Here is a 12,814-nt window from a genome sequence, read left to right as displayed (position 1 = left end):
TATGAATGTCATGGGAGTTAACAGAAGGATGCATAGAATGTTTTTTCCTTAACCAGGTTTTTGTGCAGGAAGTGAGGGGATCCCACAGCTATTATTGAACTGGATCTGGGATGGGCCAAGTGAAATATGCTGAATTCATCCTGGTGTAATTTGCCGAAACCAGGATGCATTCTGCAGCACCCACACACTGCTTGCTTTCGATTCAGAGCAGCAACCTGTAGGGGAGAGAGAGGTTCTTTATTTTCATTTTTTAGCTGGGCCCAACACAGAGGCCTCACTTAATGGGCCTTCAGCCATCCTTTCGTTGGTGTCTCATTCTGGATGGGAGCTGTCTGAAGCCTAGCACCTTGATGCAAATGCAAAAGCACTCAGATTATTATCATGTCAGGAGTGCTTAAGAGAAACAATGACACGGAGACTGGTTTTGCCTTAGTGTCAGAGATATGCATGCCCTGTAAGAATGTCAAATGTATCTGTCTGTATGAGTAATTGCACTATTAACGATTTAATTGCATCTTCTAATTTATTTTTCTATGTCATTGTTTTAGAATGCTGCTCATCCCAATACAGTGTGTCAGAGTGCTTTACATCACACACACATTATACAGACACAATGAATCATGGAAATGTCTACATTAGTTTAAACAAAATGCTACATAAGACAATGATGGTTGCAACGCGTAACATTATATGTTATGAGTTCTTGGTATGGAGACACTCCAAATCAGGAGAAAACATAACACAGTGGTTTGGATAGTCAGCACTTACACAACTTTACTACACCAGAACCTGGGCTTCTATGGGAATTCACAAGGGCATATTTTCAAGCACATTATCGCCGCTTTAGTGGCAGTTTCCTGCCGATAAAAGCGGCGATAATGTATCGCCCTTTCTTGATAATATGGCCCACTGTTCTAAACCTATGTTTTGCATCTTGCTTCCTGCCCCCGAAGACGATTCATAGCTCATTGTGCTATATCAAAAGGATTATCAGGGGGTAGCTTCAGGGGTGTATTTGGGATGTTACACCACCCTAATAAATGTATTTTCAGGTAAATAGTTGGGTACAGGTGCTTTCGGTCAGTTATGGTGCTGTGTCTGTCGGATTTTACGTACACTCAGACAAAACACACACACACACTCTCCCTCTCTCTGTTTTGAAAGTCTTAAACAATGTTGGTGAAGTATTGTGTTTTCCCTTACTTAGTACACCTACCAGGCTGCATCCCTCTCCCTGTCCACTGCCCCTTAAGCCCCTCTCATGCGCCCTGCTTGTTCTATAATGTATTTCAACTATATGCCAGCGTGAATGTTGGAAAGCATGACGCTCAAACCCCCTCAATCTTACTGACCAAGCTACGCCCCTGCGGATTGTAACTTATGAACTGCAAATAACAGAAGAACTTCAGTGACAAAAGCAGTAACTAACTGACCTATCGACATAAAACACAAATCCATGATCTGCTGCCTATATGTTGTGCTGTGCAGCAGTCACTCTAACCCTCCATGCTATGTTACGCAGAGTCAAAACTGTAAATAGACAAACACAGATCTCTGGTGCATGAACCACTAGAGCATCTTACCATTATTATAATTACCCCCCTAAAACTGCAGAGCACATAGATTTCTGCAGAGGTTGCCTTAATCCTGTAAGATATTTTAAAATGCAGCTTTTATGACCAGTTAAGCCAGGGCAGATTTACTGTAGCTTTTGTTTTGTTGCCTATTTCTTCACAGCAGAGTTTAAAAAAAGTTAATGTAGGACTGTCAAACTTAGCCATTCATGACTACACCCCTCGTGACTCCACCCCATTTCTGCTGCTATATCTTGCCCCATAATTTATAGGATTCCAAAGGAAAGGTTTTCCGTTTACAGCACTGCTTTCTTTTTTAAAAATACATTTTTATTGTTTTTACAATTCAGGTGAGCAATGACATGTCGAGCACTGAACCAATATAAAGTTTAAAAAATCACACTGCAGTACAATAAAACGATAAAACGTCAGTGGAACCTGCACAGCACACACACCATCCGCCCAGCACACAGCGTTACAGCAGGGCAGAGCCTATTCACCCAGTTTGTGCGTTGTGAGTGTCCATAGCACGTAGTCCCACACCCCCTCCTGTGACCGAAGGCCTATATCTGCACAGGGCTCCAGCTCTATCCCTATGTACCCTACCAGTACTTCCAGACCTTAAAGTCTTTCTGGGGGCAACCCCATGACAAGTATAGGACGTTAGAATCCAATGCAGTGATGCATGCTCCTGGCCTAGCTTCCACACAGGGGGCAGCTGGTTCCTTCAAGACCTGGTTATATCTTTTTTAACTATGATTAGGCCCAGCCATAAAAAAAGCCCTCTGGTAGCGGGTGGCCCGAGTTCATCGGTGATATGCAGCAGGATAAGTCTGGGGTCCCCGGATATGTCACAACTTAGTACCCTCTCTAAATAACTTCTCTTAATTATTTATCTTTCAGGGCGCTACATATGGTTCCTGTTCCATGCTGTGGGTATTTTGTTGTGTTTCTTTGCAAGCTTCATGAGAGGTGATGTTAGGAATGGAATTTTTTTTACTGAAACCCAAATTTGGGGCGGGGGAATAGAGGCCAGAAAATATGCGGGGTCACATAGGGGTTGATGATGGGGGCATAGTCACTGTGCATTGAAGTTTCATGAGTAGGAGCCAATTCAAGGAAAGTCAGACAATGAGTATGCATTATTTTTTTACACACTCGACTCCCAAAGAAACTGACAAGGAAAAAGGTAGTACACCTATTCTTACCGTAATTGGTCTTAAAGAACATGCATTGTAAGCTGTTTTAGAAGCTTAAAACTGCTTCTGCATGATCTATGAATAATGAGCAAGTCTACATGATTGGTCTGGTAAAACAGTCAGATGGTTAATGAACTAGCTTGGAAAATCTGTGCCTAATCTCTAATCACAGGCATGAATCATTATGTATTGGCTTACAGAGTTAATGTCCCGGTTACTTACTGGTAATCTTCATTATTCCGAGTCCTGGTCTTCCTGGATGCAGTCCGGAGTACCGTCCACCTGCCCCGGCATGGCGGTTGACTATTTTCTGTTTTACTGTAGCCTTTTGCAGTGGTAAGTTACAGGAAGTGCTTTGTTAGTTGCTCCCTTTTGTGACGGCTCCTGGGTAATGGCGGCCATCTTGGGGGAACTTTTGGGGTTTCAGCTAGGGAACTGGTTCTGCCAGAAGGGAGAAGTATCTCATGCGTAAGCATTGCATCGAGGACGATGGACGAGGAGTTAATGCGCCTACTGAGGAGCATTTTGTATAACATATGAAGGCAGCAAATTAGAATTCTATTCAATAAATCTCACCAAGTTAAATCTTTTGCTGTATATCACAAGCTACAGTCATTGTAGGATATCTTAGTGCATTATGCACCAGATGCAAACAGGTGCACATCCCCTTCATGGAAAAATATAATTTTTTTGCAGGTTTGAACTTGACACTTCAATATTGAAAGTCTGATATAATGGCTTTTGTTGGGTAGTAATAAATAATTACCTAGTAACAAAAACATTTAAATTTGTATTGTGTGCCACATAAATGGTTATTATTAGTCTATGTACACACCCATACACAGGTAATACCCATTGATCACACACAGACCTGAGTATAGATAGCTACTGAGCTTGAGAAAAACACTTTCAAATCACTTCTCAGCTTGTGAGTGGCTTGCTCAGTCCGTGCCTCATTGTTTCCCCAGATGAGGTGTTGAGTCTGGAAGCAATGTGTGAGTGTCCAGTCATGCTCTGTTTTACCTCTAACTGCCCAAGCCAGTGCACACTTGGACAGAAAACCAATTTGATTATCCAAGAAGCCTGGGTGTATGAAGGAAATCAAGAGCCTTCTCTCCAAAGTGCACTGAACATATCTAAGTCTCTGTGAGTGTGTAATGTCGGTGCATTGCCCTGCAATACAGCCAGGTTGATTCACTGGGGCCAGCTAGAACCCAGCAACAGCTCAGAATTGGCTACCGAAAGCCGAATCTAGCTGGTTCCACTCTGTTCCAACTCTGTCTATAGGTCACAGATCTTAAAATCAGCAGTGTTGACTCAGTCTACCATCTAAGGGCAACAATCAATCAAGTTTCTTGTAAAGTGCGACTACTAACCCGTTAGGGCAGTGGTTACCAAACCTTTTTGACTCGTGGCTCTCTTGACCTAATTGGCAGTTGGCCGTGGCTCCCTACCATTTTTTTACCAGTGGGCGGGTGGGGGGGATGTAAGCCCGACCTCTGGAGTACTTTCTGTTGTCTTCCTTAAATTGATTGGGATGCAATGAAGGTATTATAATCATATTTGTAACAAAATAAGAAGATAACAGTTGTTTAATAAAAACTTGTGTGAAACGATACAAGATTAATAGCCAAATATGTTTCCATGCAACTTTTTTTAACCACACAACAACATTTCTGTATAATAAAATATCTTTTCAATGAACAAGTAAAACAACAGAGTCCGAAATGTACCTTAAAAATCCTAGTGAGATGGATGTGTTTGTTTTTCCTTACATAGCTCCTGAAATTTTTGAGTTTTTTTTGAGATCGCAACACGCATTTCTTTTTCAAGGTTAATTTTTTCCCTACATTTAGACTTTATCACTGCAACTGCTGAGAAACCAGCTTCGCAAAGGTACAAGTGTCATGGATGGTTGGAAAATAATTTAGAAAGGCTGCTTACTGTGCCAGGAGGAATAAATGAGGCTTTGTAAGGCTGACTTGTCTGTATTCTCCTCCGCAGTACCATTTTGCAGGCTCAGAAATGTATAAATCAGTACTGGGGTATAAATGAGAAAACGGCGCTGGATTACTGGGTGGTCCCTTCTGTGAGTCTGTTGCACAGCAGCAGGGTCAGCTTTAGCACTGGTGGCGCCCAGTGCTGCAATGTTTTTGGGCACCCCCCCCTCCCAATGACCACCTTCGCCACAGATTCCCTCCCTGCTACCTTTTAACAGCCCCCATAACCTCTATCTCTCAGACGCATCTAATACATTTTATAGCGTCACTCATAAAAGTGAAGGCTGGGCCAGCTCTAGGGCGGTGCGACCGGTGCCACCGCACCGGGTGCTGACTTCGCACAGGGCCTCTAGCAGTGTTCAGGCAGCAATTAAAATGTCAATAAAGCTCCGGTGATTAATGTTCTTCCAGGCGAGATCAGAGTTTTGTCTAATAGAAGTTTTGACTCAAGGAAGTTGTTATTCTTGGTTAGGTAGTGCAGAGGGTTGATATGCCTGCTGCACAGTACATGTACCGTGCAGATCACAAAGTGAATGTAACGCAAACAGGTCGGTGGGTTACTGCGTTTCTCAGAGACTTCCTTTTGTTAGTTGCAGCTTACAGTGAGCTAATATTTTTCATCAAAGAACTGCTGGCAGATTTCAAGGTATAGATTAGAACATATGGGGTTTTCCCCCAGACTTTCATTATTCTAATGTTGTGAAAAGGGTTCACTTGTGTGCAAATCTGTTCTTGTCATTAAAGAGAGCCCCTATCCATTGTGTTACATTTTAAATTCAGAGTTTGTGCTTCTCCAGACCGAGTACTCTTTAACTATACTGCCTACCAATATGGATGACATGTGAATTCAGCCCTTGTTATCCTGCGTCTTATGTTACATGTCCTATACACTGATTTGCACCCCTATGATTGATAGTCTCACAAGAGTCCAGCAGTTAAACATACTCTTCTGCACTCTCACAACAGAGCACTGAGAGCTTCCCGATGGCTAAGTCTAGCCGTATTTCACTGTTGCTAGCAGATGGACAAATTCTTTCTTCTTAACTCGAACATGCCACCCTCATGACGCCATGACGCAGGAATACCTCCCCGCGTGCATCCCCTTAATGTGGATAGGAATATCTATGTAATGGCGTGTGTCCCTATACACTGTGAATTACCAGTCCTGAAAAGCAGATAACTGAGAAATGCATGTGACCTTAATTGCAGTGGATAAAGAATCTGCCTCAATCTAACTTCTTAGCTGGGGTATTTAATGGGACCCTGCCCTGGTGATGACAGAAGGTGCCTTTGAAAAGTGTAAACGGCTTTCCCCACTCTAACGTGCTCCGTTTTTAGAGTAAAAATAATGCTGGTGATACAGGTGTAAAGCGAAGGTTGGGCAGAAGATCGGCATGGCCATGCCGATCTTCTGCCCAACCTTTGTTTTACACCTGTATCACCAGCATTATGTTTACTGTAAAAACGGAGCACGTTAGAAATCAGACATAAAACATAAGCCAAGTTAAGGCCGCCTTCTCGCTGAGAGAAGGGCTGGACTTGGCTTATATTTTATGTCTGATTTCTGATGTGCACCATTTTTACAGTAAAAATAATGCTGGTGATATGTGTATAAATGCCCAACCTTCGTTTTACACCCGTATCACCAGCATTATTTATACTGTAAAAACTGAGCTCGTTAGAAATCAGATATAAAATATAAGCAAAGTCAAGGCCTTTTTCTCGCTGAGAGAAGGCCGTGGCTTGGCTTATATTTTATGTCTGATTTCTAACGTGCTCCGTTTTTACAGTAAAAATAATGTCGGTGATACAGGTGTAAATGCCCAACCTTCGTTTTACACCGGTATCATCAGCATTATGTTTACTGTAAAAATGGAGCACGTTAGAAATCAGACATAAAATATGAGCAAAGTCAAGGCCGCCTCCTCGCTGAGAGAAGGCCTGGGCGTCCGGGGCTCCCTCCTCCGGCTCATAGCGTGGCAGAGTGCCCGGGTCTAGCTCCATGGTTTCCGGGCAGTCCTATCCCGGGCGTCCGGGCCCGAGAGCTCTGGTGGTCCTTTCCCATACCTGATGCCCAGCTGGGTTCCCCAAGCCCCCGGGAAGTGGAGCCCCCGAGCCAAGCCCTGCGTGGGCAGGTGGGAGCCCTACTGCGAAGGCTCGGGTGGGCTGCTGGGAGTCCTTTCGGTCCCGGCTATCTTGTCGTACCTTTCCCCTTGGCCATCTGGTCGCGTGCAATGCTTCTCAATGGGGCGACCAGATGGCGGGCTTCCCAGGAAGTCCCGATGAGGGGCTATTTGCCTCCCAGATTCCAGCCAGGGATCCAGGAGGTCAGGCGCGTCCGTGCCTAGGGTCCCCTCCGTCTTGCGGTACATACAGGTTACCAGAAAGGGAGGTAGCCTTCCTCTGGATTACTAGGTACAAGGTACTCTGGGACCCCTCTAGTCCTAGCTGTCTTCAGCCGGCAGCTGGACGGGCTAGGATGCCGCCCCAGCCCTGGGCCTGTCCCGAGGCCTGCCATGTGACAGGCTGCCCTGGATGGGGTCCGGTGGGCCCAGGGAGCCTCCCCCTGTTTGGCTGGGTCCAGGGGCCCCGGGGAGGTTGGCCTCCCCAACCCAGGCTCTGTCCTCGGTCCTGCTGCGTGGCAGGGTGCCTGAACGAGGTACCGCTGCCCCGGGGAGGTTTCCCCTGCGTCTTTGGGTCTGGGAGCCCTGGCTGGGTCCAGGGGTCCCACCGGGCCCTGGGTAGGGTGCTCATGCCCTGGGCCCGTCCCCTGGCCTGCCGCTCTGCCAAAGGCCCGGGACGGGTTACCGTTGTGCCTGGGGAGCCTCCCCTTGCTTGGCTGGGTTCAGGAGCTCCAGGGGCTCCGGGGAGGGTGGCCTCCACACCCCGGGCTCCGTCCTCGGTCCTGCTGCGTGGCAGGGTGCCCGGGATGGTGTCCGTCAGTCTCGGGGAGGCTTCCCCTGTGCCTCTGGGACTGGGAGCCCTGGCTGGGTCCAGGGGTCCCGTCGGGCCCCGGGTGGGGTTCTCTGGCCCTAGGACCCATCCCCCAGCCTGCCGAACTGACAAAGGCCCAGGATGGGGTTCTGTTGTGCCCGGGGAGCCTCCCCTTGCTTGGCTGGGTTCAGGAGCTTCATCCGGGGTCCCTGAGGACCCCGGGGAGGGCGGCCTCCCCACCCTGGGCTCCGTCCTTGGTCCTGCAATGTGGCAGGGTGCCCAGGATGGGGTCCCGTTCGCCCGGGGAGGCGTCCCCTGCGCCTCCGGGCTTGGGAGACCCGGCTGGGTCCAGGGGCCCTGTCAGGCCCCGGTCGGATGCTCCGGTCCTGGGCCCCATACCCGGCCTGCTGCTGCACCAAGGGCCCAGGACAGGGGTCCGTTGGTACCTTGCAGGCCTCCCCTGTTTGTCAAGGTGTCCGCAGGCCCCAGGTCGGAGGGCCCGTCGGATCCCCCTCACAGCCTCTATGGCTGGGCCCATCTGGGGCCCTTGGCCTCTGATCCCCCATATCCTGGTGCCCACTCACTGTTTTGTTGGGGCACAGAGTGACCAGATGGCTTTCCTTTTGTGCCCGGCCATCTGGTCGCTCAGATCCCCTCGCCCATATGGTCACTGAGATCCACTCGACCATCTCGTCGCCCGCAATACTTTTCAATGGGGTGACCAGATGGCCGAGCTTCCCTTGATGTCCTGATGAGGGTCCATTTGCCTCCCCGATTCCAGCGAGGGCTCTAGGAGGTCAGGTACTTTCGTGCCTTGGGTCCCCTCTGTCACCTCGTGTGCACGGATTACAAGAAAGGGGGGCAATTTTCCTACGGATTACTAGGGAGAGGTTCAGTCAGACCTCCGTGAGGTCCGGCAATTCTGAAACAGGGGAAGGCAGAACCCGGGCCCGCCAGCCGGGGCCCCCAGGGGCCCAGATACGCACTTGCCTCTCAGCCCCTTGCCGATGGTCCTTTTTCTCCGAGTTTGTTCAGGCAGAACTCCATGAGGTCCGCGGGTGCTGAGACAGGGTAAGGCAGCAGCCGGGCCAGTCCGCTGCGGCTCCCAGGGGCCCGGGTACGCACCTGCCTCTCAGCCCCTTCCTGATGGTCCTTCTTCTCCGAGTTTGCTCAGACAGACCGCCGTCAGGTCCGGCGATGCTGAGACGGGGGAAGGCAGCACCCGGGCCCGCCCGCTGGGGCCCCTATGGGCCCGGGTACGCACCTGCCGCTCGGCTCCTTCCTGATTGTCCTTTTTCCCGGAGTTTACTCAGGCAGACCTCCGTGAGGTCGGACGATGCTGAGATGGGGGAAAGTAGCACCCGGGCCGGCCCGCCGGGGCCCCCGGGGGGCCGGGAACGCACCTGCCTCTCAAACCCTTCCTGATGGTCCTTTTTCTCAGAGTTTGCTCAGGCAGACCTCCGTTAGGTCCGGGGATGCTGAGACGGGGGAAGGCAGCACCCGGGCGCGCCGTGCCCCCAGGGTCCCGGGTACGCACCTGACTCTCAGCCCCTTCCCGATTGTCCTTTTTCTCCGAGTTTGCTCAGGCAGACCTCCATGAGGTCCAGCGATGCTGAGACGAGGGAAGGCAGCACCCGGGCCTGCCCGCCGGGCCCCCAGGGGCCTAGGTACGTACCTGCCTCTCAACCCCTTTCCGATGGTCCTTTTTCTCTGAGTTTGCTCAGGCAGACCTCCCTGAGGTCTGGCGATGCTGAGACGGGGGAAGGCAGCACCTGAGTTGCCCTCCAGGGCCCCAGGGGCCGGGGTATGCACCTGTCTCTAGGCCCCTTCCTGATGGTCCTTTTTCTCCGAGTCTGCTTGCCCCGGGAGCAATCAGGCAGGGGATGCTAAGCCAGCATACCCTCTGTGCAGGGTGGCCTGCCAGTAGATGCACCAGTTATACTCTGATCGATTGGGCACTCTCGGTCTGTTTAGGGATGGACTGCTTGGCCAGCCTCCGCTGTTGTTTCGAGCAAAGAGCTTCAACCCTGCATGGACTGTCCAACTCGAGGGCCTGCCGCCTGGCGGGAGGCCCTTTACCCAGCAGAGCGAAGGCAGAGTAGGCCCGGCTGCTCGTGCCCCCCCAGTGGTCTGACCCGAGTGGAAGGGGTTGGGTGGCGCCAGGCCCTTGGATGCTGCTGCTAATCAGGTCTGTTGGCCCGGCGTGCCACACCGTCACCCTTCTCTGCCCAGCACATTTCCACAGCAGCTCGGAACATTAGTTCCGAGGGGTGCTGCGGCCGCCAGGCTCTGGCACTCTCGCTCGCTCTGCGTCTCGCTCAGGCTGCGCCTTGGCTTGCCTCTCCCTCCCGGGGGAGCCGGCTGGGCCTGCCAGTGTCCATGTACCGCACCTCTCCACACCCCTCCAGTGAGCCCTCCCGCCCAGGCGGGTGGGCTCCTTCCCCTGGCAGGCTCCCGAGAGATGGAGGGGCGCGCAAAGGTTGCCGGTCGGGGAGATGGGCATGCGGCCCCCACCCCGTCAGCAGGTGCGGCTACCTGGTTGATCCTGCCAGTAGCATATGATTGTCTCAAAGATTAAGCCATGCACGTGTAAGTACACATGGTCCGTACAGTGAAACTGCTAATGGCTCATTAAATCAGTTATGGTTCCTTTGATCGCTCCATCTGTTACTTGGATAACTGTGGTAATTCTAGGGCTAACACATGCTGACGAGCGCTGACCTCCTGGATGTGGGCATTTATCAGCCCGCATCCACCCAAGACCAATCCGGGCTCTAGATAACCTCGGGCCAATCGCACGTTCCCGTGACGGCGACGATACATTCGGATGTCTGCCCTATCATCTTTCGATGGTACTTTATGTGCCTACCATGATGACCACGGGTAACGGGGAATCAGGGTTCCATTCCAGAGAGGGAGCCTGAGAAACAGCTACCACATCCAAGGAAGGCAGCAGGTGCGCAAATTACCCACTACCGACTCGGTGAGGTAGTGACGAAAAATAACAATACAGGACTCTTTCAAGGCCCTGTAATTGGAATGAGTACACTTTAAATCCTTTAACGAGGATCCACTGGAGGGCAAGTCTGGGGCCAGCAGCCGCGGTAATTCCAGCTCCAATAGTGTATATTAAAGTTGCTGCAGTTAGAAAGCTCGTAGTTAGATCTTGGGATCAAGCAGGCGGTCCGCCGCAAGGAGAGCTACCACCTCTCCCAGCCCCTGCCTCTCGGTGCCCCCTTGATGCTCTTGACTGAGTGTCCTGGGGGTCCGAAGCGTTTACTTTGAAAAAATTAGAGTGTTCAAAGCAGGCCAGTCGCCTGAATACTTCAGCTAGGAATAATGGAATAGGACTCCGGTTCTATTTTGTTGGTTTTCGGAACTGGGGCTATGATTAAGTGAGACGGCCGGGTGAATTCATATTGTGCCGCTAGAGGTAAAATTCTTGGGCCGGCGCAAGACGAACCAAAACGAAAGCATTTGCCAAGACTGTTTTCATTAATCAAGAACGAAAGTCAGAGGTATGAAGACGATCAGATACCGTCGTAGTTCCGACCATAACAATGCAGACTAGCGATCCGGTGGCGTTATTCCCATGACCCACCGAGCAGCTTCCGGAAAAACAAAATTTTTGGGTTCCGGGGGGAGTATGGTTGCAAAGCTGAAACTTAAAGGAATTGATGGAAGGGCACCACCAGGAGTGGAGCCTGCGGTTTAATTTGAGTCAACACGGGAAACCTCACCCGGCCCGGACACGGAAAAGATTGACAGATTGATAGCTCTTTCTCTATCTGTGGGTGGTGGTGCATGGCTGTTCTTAGTTGGTGGAGCGATTTGTCTGGTTAATTCCGATAACGAACGAGACTCCTCCATGCTAACTAGTTACGCGACCCCCAGCAGTCGGCGTCCAACTTCTTAGAGGGACAACTGGCGTTCAGCCACACGAGATCGAGCAATAACAGGTCTCTAATGCCCTTAGATGTCTGGGGCTGCACACGCGCTACACTGAACGGATAACCGTGTGTCTACCCTTCACCGACAGGTGCAGGTAACCCGCTGAACCCCGTTCATGATAGGGATTGGGGATTGCAATTATTTCCCATAAACGAGGAATTCCCAATAAGTGCGGGTCATGAGCTCGAGTTGATTAAGTCCCTGCCCTTTGTACACATCACCCATCGCTACTACCGACTGGATGGTTTAGTGACATCCTCAGATCGGCCCCGCCAGGGTCGGCAATGGCCCTGGCGGAGCGCCGAGAAGACGATCAAACTTGACTATCTAGAGGAAGAAAAAGTCATAACAAGGTTTCCGTAGGTTAACCTGCGGAAGGATCTTTTAACAACGGAGCGGCCCGAGCGACTGACGGCACCAGCCCAAAGCCCTTGGCTGCCTCCTGCAAGCATGTACCCTAGGCACAGGGCCCGGCCCTGCCCTGGGGCGCCCCGGCTGGCGGATCGGTCCGCGGCCGCATGCGCGCCTGGTTAAGGCCTGGGACTTCGGTGGGCCTCTTCCCCCTGGGGAGGGCCTGACCGACGCATGGGGGACTCGGGCATGAGAGGCGGCCCCTGTCCCCTGTCCGAATGGCAGTGTATCCCGGGCTGGTATCACCCCTCCCTCAAAAGGCCCTGGCGCTGGCTGGGCCCTCCTGCGCCCAAGTCCTGGCTCGACCGGGGTCCGGACAACCAAGGAGCGGCCCATCTCGTGCGGCTGGGTGGCCTGGAAGAGAAGGGGCCAATGGCCTGTGAGGGGACCCCGGCTCCTCTCGGTAGGAAGCGTGCAGGATGGGGAGCTGCCTGGCTCTTTTCTTCCGGTGCCTCGAACCTGGGCAAAGGGTGGGGTGGGCTGATTGTCACCCCGCCGGCATGGCTACGGGCCGCCCAGTGATGGACGGCTGATGTGCAGGTGGAGCGACCCTCCCTTGTTGCCAGGTACCCGGTTTGACCTGGTCCTGTGCGGCCAGGCCGAGGGGTTTGAAGACTCGTGCGATCCCTCCCGGTTACCCCGGAAGGGACTGGCGGCTGCAGGGCTGCCTGCTCCCATCGCACTGGAAGCCCCCTTCCTTGCCATTGGGTGGGTGGGAGGGACTCCCGGGCCGAGTGCCTGGCAA

The 12,814-nt window shown here is 51.6% G+C and overlaps 1 pseudogene; it reads left to right on the top strand.

Annotated features, from left to right (window-relative positions):
- Positions 1 to 10,239: 10,239 nt before the first annotated feature.
- LOC144825426 (18S ribosomal RNA) lies at positions 10,240 to 12,044 on the top strand (annotated as a pseudogene).
- Positions 12,045 to 12,814: the final 770 nt, after the last annotated feature.

The sequence above is a fragment of the Lissotriton helveticus genome, chromosome 3_1, assembly GCF_964261635.1.
Source record: "Lissotriton helveticus chromosome 3_1, aLisHel1.1, whole genome shotgun sequence".
Taxonomy (NCBI): Eukaryota; Metazoa; Chordata; class Amphibia; order Caudata; family Salamandridae; genus Lissotriton; species Lissotriton helveticus.
The sequence above is the reverse complement of the archived record's forward strand: the minus strand, read 5'-3'. Positions and strand labels throughout refer to the sequence as shown.